Here is a 9,320-nt window from a genome sequence, read left to right on the forward strand (position 1 = left end):
CAGTGCACTGCTCCCTCCCACCCGAATACTTGCATCTGTTTTTCAGGGCTCATTTTGTATTAGTGCAAGTTTTCCACTGCTGTTTGGGAGGCCGTGTGAAACCTGGGCATGAGAAATGTGCCGAAATGACTTTGACAATGTAAATAATGACCATCACATGAATGCAGACCTGGATTCATCAAAATAAATGAGGTGTGACATAAAGTCATGTTTCAGTCAATTGTGAGCCCTTTTGAATAATCAACCTCCCTGTATTTTTTCCTGCCAATTTCTGTTTAACGGTTCTTAAATCTGATTGGCTGATAGCCATGCTATATTCCAGTAATAACAACACTTGTACAGCCTCTTCACTCTTGTGTATTACCCCGCCCACATAGAGCGACAGCAGATCAATACATCACTACAGTTTGGCAAATATTGCAGCTGTTAAAGAATATAATGTACTTTTGAGGCTTTTTTAGTTGAGAATGTAGTTTAGATTGCAACTGTGCAGTCTATTTATAAGGATAGTGCCTTTTTTTAAATATTTATAATTTTGGAGATGCAGCATGTCGGCATGCATCTGCCTGTCATACTGAGCAGAGCAAAGACAGTTGACGTTCTGCCACAAGATGGCGACAGACACTGCATAATAAGCTGTTAGGGAAGAAAAACCCAGCGTGTTTTCAAACTACAGCTCATCAAATAATTACAAAACAGGTAAGTGACTTTCTAAGTCGATCTCTCTCTTTTGTATGTTGTAGTGCTGTATTTATACCATAGTCTGATAATGTTTCTGGTAGTGTTTGCTTTACTTTGGTTTTTTAGGAGTTAATTATTGCGATATCCTGATTGCAACAGAGAAATATGGGAAATGTCTTTAGACTGATGGCATTTCATGCCGTTCAGCCTTATAATTTTAAAATGTCAGCAAAATTATCTGTTTTGTCAAAAAATTGCTTTATTTTAGGTGAAATAAAACAAATAAGACTTTCTCTAGAAGAAAAAATATTATCAGACATAACTGTGAAAATGTCCTCGCTCTGTTAAACATCATTTGGGAAATAATTGTAAAAGAAAAAATCAAAGGGGGGCTAATAATTCTGACTTCAACTGTACATGATTATGCCGTTGAGCTGTTGTATTTGCATTTTATGAAATATTACAATAACCTTTAAAAAATATATATATTTAAAATATGTAATACCGGTGATAGAAAGATCTGAATTTTGGCAGCTATTCATTGCCACACAATCATTCAGAAATAATTATTCAGTTTGAATAAACTATATTATTTATGATCAATAATTAATAAGTACATTATTTATTATAAGTCCAATAATTAAATGTCCATTGCTATTTAATAAAATAATATTAATATTCATAATAATAATGAACATTATTGTTATCATTATTATTATTATTATTATCATCATCATCAATATTGTTATTAGAAACAACAACAATTTAGGTAAGGGTGCGGTGTCGCGGTGGGTAGCGCTGAAGCAAGAAGGTTGCTGGTTCGAACCTCGGCTGGGTCAGTTAAGAATTCTGTGTGGAGTTTGCATGTCCTCCCCGTGATCGTATGGTTTTCCTCTGGGTGCTCCGGTTTCCCCCACAAATCCAAAGACATGTGCTACAGATGAATTGAGTAAGCTAAATTGTCCGTAGTGTTTGGGAGTGTTTGGGTGTTTCCTAGTGATGGGTTGCTTCTGGATGAAGCTTCCGCTGCGTAAAACATATGCTGTATAAGTTGGCGGTTTATTCCGCTGTGGTGACCCCAGATTAATAAAGGGACTAAGCCGAAAAGAAAACGAATGAATGACTGAATGAATGAATGAATGAATGAATAATTTAGGTAAATAAGATTATTATCATTTTATTTTTATTATTATTATTATTATTATTATTGTTGTTGTTGTTGTTATTGTCGTTGTTGTTTCTAACAATACTGATGATGATGATGATGATGATAATAATAATAATAATAATAATTTAGGTAAATATATATATAATAATATTATTATTATTCATTCATTCATTTTCTTTTCGGCTTAGTCCTTTTTATTATTATTATTATCATTATTATTATTATTATCATTATTATTATTATTATTATTATATTAGTAATAACATAATGTAATGGCAATAATATTTAATTAATCTTCACAATAATAATTCTTATTATAATAATGCTAATAATATTACAATTCTTATTATAATAATAATAATAATTATTATTATTATTATTATTATTATTGTAAATCTTGTTTCATTCAAACCTTTGAATATCAGTGTAACAGTTTCCACAAAAATATTAATGTTATACTTTCTGATTCTATAATGTGTGAAAGTACTGACCAGACTGCCTTCAGACCTCCTGTGGTAATTTGTGCCACTATTCAGTTTTGACCAGCACTGAGAGTAAGAAAACACACCTTTCTTCTGCAGTGCGCTATTTATCTTAGCCTATTTTTGTTTATATAGGACTTAATTAATTTCCTTGAAAATATTTTTCCCTTCCTTTCGGCCAATCAGAGCGCTCCTCCAGCACATGCGACCATGACATCGACTGGTATAATACATGTTTGTCGACAAACAAGAAGAAGCCCCTCGTTCACCCCACTGCTTCTCTGAGTGGGAACAACGGCTGCACAGTGTCACATGAAGCAAATGCTTTGTGCAGGCATGTAGACGTGAGATGTGTGTGTTTCTGTCATGGATTCACTTTAGCAGTCCGTGAGCAGAAACATTGTTGAGCGAGGGTTGGGCAAAGATTTACAGCCTAACCTAATGCTTCCTTTTACAATTTAACCCTTTCTTTGTTTTATGCATATACTGTACACTTGAAGTCAAAATGATTAGCCCTAAGAGTAAAATATTTTTCAGATATAAATGCTGTTTAATGTTGAGAGTTTTTTTTAAATACATTGTCCAACAACATAATAGTTTTATTAACAAATTTCTAATTAGTAATTTCTTTTGTCTTCGCCATGATGACAGTATAACATTTTACAAGTTATTTTAGGGAAATTACAGTTTGAAATGACCAAAAATGACCAGTTTGTCAGATGAAGAAGAGCTATTAATAATATTCAAATTAATAAAGTTTACTAAAAATTGTTTGCTGTCTCGTCAGAGGCCACTCGCAATGAGTTTGCATAGGCTGCTCTGCTTACCATCTCAAGACATCAATTATACACTCAAATAACATCACTAACGGTGTCATACATATACATGAAGTCAGATTTATTAGCCCCCCCCCTTTGAATTTTAATTATGACACAAACTATGTTTTAACAGAGCAAGGAAATTTATTAATATTAAAATTTATATTTTTTCTTCTGAAGAAAGTATTATTTGTTTTATTTTGGCTAGAATAAAAGCAGTTTTTATTTTTTTTATAAACTATTTTAAGGTCGAAATTATTAGCCCCTTTAAACTAATTTATTTTTGATTGTCTACAGAACGAACCATCGTTATACAATAACTTGCCTAATTACCCTAACCTGCCTAGTTAACCTAATTAACCTAGTTAAGCCTTTAAATGTCACTTTAACCTGTATAGAAGTGTCTTGAAAAATATCTAGTAAAATATTATTTACTGTCATCATGACAAAGATAAAATAAATCAGTTATTAGAAATGAGTTATTAAAACGATTATGTTTAGAAATGTGTTGAAAAAAATCTTCTCTCCATTAAACAGAAATTAGGGAAAAAAATAAACAGGGGGCTAATAATTCTGACTTCAACTGTAGGTGTTTTAACCTGGTTGGTTAGAACACAGATACTTTCCATAAAATTTCCACGTGGGTGCATGCGAATAATTCTGAACGATATATCAAGTATACAAACGTCAGACAGCCACTACACTGTAAACCCCACTGTCATTATTAAAGATATTACGTTAATATAACTTGACATTACTTAAAATACTAAGTTTTGGCATCTAAACCTAAACAGGTGTGTTTAACTTACTCATTAGGCAGAAAAAAATCTTTTAATTAATACTTAAAGTTCTCTGAACTTAACATTTTAATTTCTTTAAATGATTCACCATGTCTCAATTTAAAATTATTGGTTGCGCTTGAAATTCTGCCTTGACAACCGCACTGATTGGTTGATATGTTATATGACAAAAGGTGGTCTTTTTGCTTGTGATGCTGAATTTTGCTGAAGCGTAACGGGAAAGTGGACGAAAGAGAAAAGTTAAATTATTAAGTATATATTTAAATGTTTATAAACATTTTTCTTAATTGATATACACAAAGGGGCAACATGGTGGTGCAGTGGTTTGCATTGTCACCTCACAGCAAGAAGGTTGCTGGTTCGAGTCCCGACTTGGCATTTTTTGTGTGGTGTTTGCATGTTCTCCCTATGTTCATGTGGGTTTCCTCCCCCCACAGTCCAAAGACATGTGGTATATGAATTGGGTAAGCTAAATTGAATTGAGTAAGCTAAATTGTTTGTAGTGTATGTGTGTATGTAGGGGGTTGAGCATTGGGCTAACTACCCATCAAGTAAAAATTAGATGTTACGAAACACCAACATGAGGTGGCTAAATATAAACTTCAATATAAACAGCCCTGGGAGTAAGTAAGTAGCAAGCGGCAACCTCCCGCTCTCCCTAGTGAAGCAAATACGGAAGTAACTGAAACTGCAAATGATCAAAATTCCGCTAGTCCTGGCTGCATATAGAGCAAATTTCTATTGAGCCCACTGTTAAAATGTTCAAATTTACAGCAGAAAAAAAGGTGTTTACAGCCTGGCACAAAGAACCATTTTGGCAATTTTAGCTAATATTACCCATCATGACAACTGTGAGGGGGTGAATTTTTTTATAACTCTACCGTTTAATTAATTAAGGGCATAGCCACTTGAGTGACAGCTAGGTCTCGCAGCCTGCTGTCACTTCACCTCAGCTGATTCCGGCTGATTAGACACTGAACTCGGCATATTCATTGTATTTTTGTTTTGTTTTATGTGGCTTGATCAGATGATATGGGATGCTGTGTGCAGTTAATTGTGCTCACAAACCATTCACTTGACCTCTATTTCCCAGGTGAGTGAAATTATATATTATATATCATGTCTATAAATGTATTTGTTTTATTTAAGATCATTTATCATATATAATTTTCTTTATAACTGTAATACACTCCAGAATCTGACAGATTGATTAGCTGTAGGCTGTAGAACAGTCATCTGAAACATTGTCATACACTGTTATGCCTGGATTTCATAAATGGACTTGCCTTTACAGACTATATTTGAAGTGTTTGGAAGTAGTTAGCATTTTCCTCCTGTAGAAAAACGTCCTAAGAAAAATGCTTATTGGCTCAATGTATTACAACAGTGTTTTCAAAAGACTAAACACTTTATTGAAATAGTACACAGCCAAGGACATGTGGCCAGAACACAAATGAGTCACAGGTAATAAAGTATTAAGCGTTTCTCCCAAAGAAAAGCCTGTCTAAGCAAAACGCTAGCAGGCATGTAGCTCCACTCATGCTCACGCTCCGCCTCCTTGCCCTTGCAAACAAAATGGCGATGGTTGGCCACGCCTACTTGTAACTTTTTTTGCGTTCTTTAGAAACCTATGGGTGACATCACGGATACTACCTCCATATATTTTACAGTCTATGGCATGTAAGTAAAGAATATAAAAGCTGAAACAATTGGAAGTTTAGTCTATTGGCATTTTTAAGTTATCTGTACTTAAACATTTTAGTTATTTCAATGAAGAGACCACATTTAGTCAACTCAATCGATTGAGTTGTCGATTTCCCATTACTCAAACTGGGGGAATCACTTTCCTCAAATCATTTGAGTAGTCCCAACTTATTAGGGTTTACAGTGTAAGCTGTTTAGAGCTTACCCCAGACCTGAGAAAAGATAAAGAATTGAACAGAACAAACACACACTCAAAAAACAATCTGTGTCTTTCCCAAGGCCGGTGTACTCTCAGCAGTCTATCACAACTGGTTATAAACTGGTATAATCTACATCTAAACTAGCAGCTTACACACAAAGTAATTCACTTTAAAAGATGTAGCACTTAAAATAGCAAGTATCACTTTATACACAATTAACACATTAGCAAACAATATGAACAGTTGTTTCCAATTCCAGTCCAGGTCCACTCAAGAGGTCTCATTTGGCATACAGAAAAAGGAATCACACACATATTGTTCCAGTTTTATGCTGCGGTTTGAGCATGCGAACAGTGTTGCCAGATGTTGCTGAATCCAGCCCCAAAATTATCCAAACCCCACAGAAATGCTAAAGCAACTGGCCAGACATGAAGGCTGTCTTAAACAGTTTAAAAGTTGATGACTGGGAGGGTGGTGGGGGTTGGGGTTGTCATCTCATTGGGAGAACATAACAGGTTTATAAGTGAAGGCCGGGGGGGTGCACCGTTGCAAAACCGCCCAAATTTTCACTACCCGCCTATATCATTTTTTACCCACACAATCTAATTTAAACCGCCCAATCTGGCAACACAGCATGGGAAATTCTGTTGTACAGCTCTCCGAAAAGGGATGAGATTAAACAAAATGATTAGACATTAAAAAAGCGAGCAATTGGTCAATGTCTTAAATTTCTGTACAGAGAGGTCTTGTTTTGATCTTCGATTGGTTTCACGCAATCATGTGATGTGATTTTGCAGGTCAGAGTTCACCAAGCTTGAACTTTCCAATGTAGCGAACTGTGAAAACTTGCTGCACAAGCTTGCGTTTCCAGTCTGATTGGAGTCAACTTTATTAATAATCATTAAGACATAAGGCAACACAGGCTCATTGTGAAAACGTAGACCTGCGGACATTTCTGGAGACAGCAAATTACGTAGGCGGAGGTACATATGGCTGCATTTCATTTCTTTAAACAAACGCTACGGGGCGGTGTGAGGCCGTTCCTTTTCGCGCTTACCAGCTGACTGCTTACCTCCGTATGGACGGCATTGCGGCTGCAACCAGTTTGTCCCGTTAGCGCGCCACGTCCGTTGGTGGATTTGAGATGCAGAGAGGAGTTGACCACGAAGACGGGGCTTCGAGTCAGGTGAAGAGCGGTTCCAGAAATCAGGTAACACAAAAACAGAATCTAAAATATAAAACAAACAAGTGAATAGCAGGGTGAGGATGTGGTAAAAAAAAAAGTCAGACGAGGGCTTTTATTTTTTTGGATTGCTTCAATCAATAAAATTGGATGGGTTTAGGGAAGGGGGAGGGTGGGTCAGCCGATCGTTCGCTCAGTCAGTCAGAAAGTCTGTCCAAAAGTGCATCGACAGCGGCCTCTGGTGAGTTTACGCGAAAACATCAGGCGAGAATGGCACTCGCGAAGGAAATTTGAGATCTCGAAAAGCGTACACGCCAACCTCTGGCAGATTCGTGAAAACAAAAACTGCAGAAAAACGTGCCGCCGGGACGTATTTCGCGGTCTCCAGAAACGTCCGTGGAGGTACGTTTTCAGAATGAGCCTGGGTTGACATAAGGACACTCCACCCTGGAGCAGACATCTATTAAAAAATCCATGCCATCAATACTCAGCTTAAAGTGTATTTTAAAGGCTTAATTAGGCAACTCATTGGATTGGACAACAGTGGTTTATTCTATAGCCAATCTAACAATATATAATGTTAAGGGGGCTAATAATATTGACCTTAAAGACTGATTTTTAAAAAACTGCTTTTATTCCAGCCAAAAAAAAAAAAAAAAAACTTTCTCCAGAGGAAATAATATTATGGGAAATATGTGAAAATTTTCCTGGGATTGCTCAAAATTTTGTATTGGGGCAATATGAATGAATTAAATTATTATTATTATTATTATTATTATTATTATTATTATTATTATTATTATTATTTATTTTTTTTGTTTTTGTTTTAACAAATTTAAGTGAGGCTCAGCGTCTCTCCAGTTTCTGCAATTTTGCAGTATTATTCCTGCTCATTCCGGGTGTGTTTGTGCAGAACAGCAGTGCCTTTACATCGTACACCCGACAGGAGATTTTGGATATTGGTTTGTGCATTTCGGACAGTTTTATTAGCAATCTTCGACTCATCCCTGAGATCGCCAGAACACCCGGGCCTGAGCTTCCTACCCGGCCGTGCAGAAGTGCTCGAAGGCAGCGTAGAGAACGTAAACAAAGACGGGGGAAACGCGGCGGGCTAAGAGCTAAGCTAAAGCTAACACCACACCGGCTCTCTTTACCCAGCATCTTTCTCGCCAATGTACGATCATTGGTGAACAAAATGGATGAGATTGGACTGCGCATCAACCACAGCAAAAGATTATGGAACTGTAATGTCATGATTTTCACAGAAACATGGCTAAACAGCGGGATACCAGACAATGCTGTATCGCTAACTAAGCATCAAACATTCCGAGCAGACAGAACAGCGGATGACTCCGGTAAGACCAGAGGCGGAGGATTATGCATTTATATTAACAAAGCTTGGTGCATAAACTCTGTCGTCGTTGAGAGACATTGCTCTGTTAAACTGGAATTTCTAATGGTTAAATGTAGACCGTTTTATCTGCCACGGGAGTTAACCTCCACCATAATGACTGCTGCCTATATTCCTGCCGATGCCAAGCTTGCTATGAATGAACTTCATGCAGCCATTAGCAAACAACAGACTGCTCATCCGGAGGCTGCTTTTATTGTTGCGGGGCATTTTAATCACTCAAACTTAAAGACAGTGCTCCCCAAATTCCATCAAAACATTTTCTGCCACACAAGGGGAAACAAAAGTTTAGACCAAGTTTACACAAACATGGCTGAAGCATACGCTGTGACCCCCCTCCCCCACTTGGGTCAATCAGATCACCTTTCTTTGTTTCTCACCCCCATGTACTCACCCCTCATCACATGTGGCTCTCACACAGACATTGACAGTTACACTTCCTCTGTTCTGGAATATATCAACACTACCATAGACAGTGTTAGAACCCAGAAACAGATCACCACATACCCAAATTAAAAGCCATGGATGAACAAGGAGGTGTGCCTCCTGCTGAAGGCATGCAACACTGCCTTCAGATCAGGGGATGCACAGGCCTACAGCACTTCCAGGGCTAATCTGAAGAGGGGCATCAAAAAGGCCAAGCACTGTTACAAGCTAAAGCTAGAGGAGCACTTTACCAACTTTTATCCTCAGCGCATGTGGCAGGGCATCCAGGCCATCAGCAACTACAAACCCTGCCAGTCCACCCCCACAGACACAAATGTCTCCTTCCTGAACGAGCTAAATGACTTTTATGCCCGCTTTGAAAAAGACAATACAGAACACTACACTAGGAACACTTCCTCAACCGACCACTCACCTATCACACTCACC

This window comes from Danio aesculapii, chromosome 7 (assembly GCF_903798145.1).
Source record: "Danio aesculapii chromosome 7, fDanAes4.1, whole genome shotgun sequence".
In the NCBI taxonomy this organism is placed as follows: Eukaryota; Metazoa; Chordata; class Actinopteri; order Cypriniformes; family Danionidae; genus Danio; species Danio aesculapii.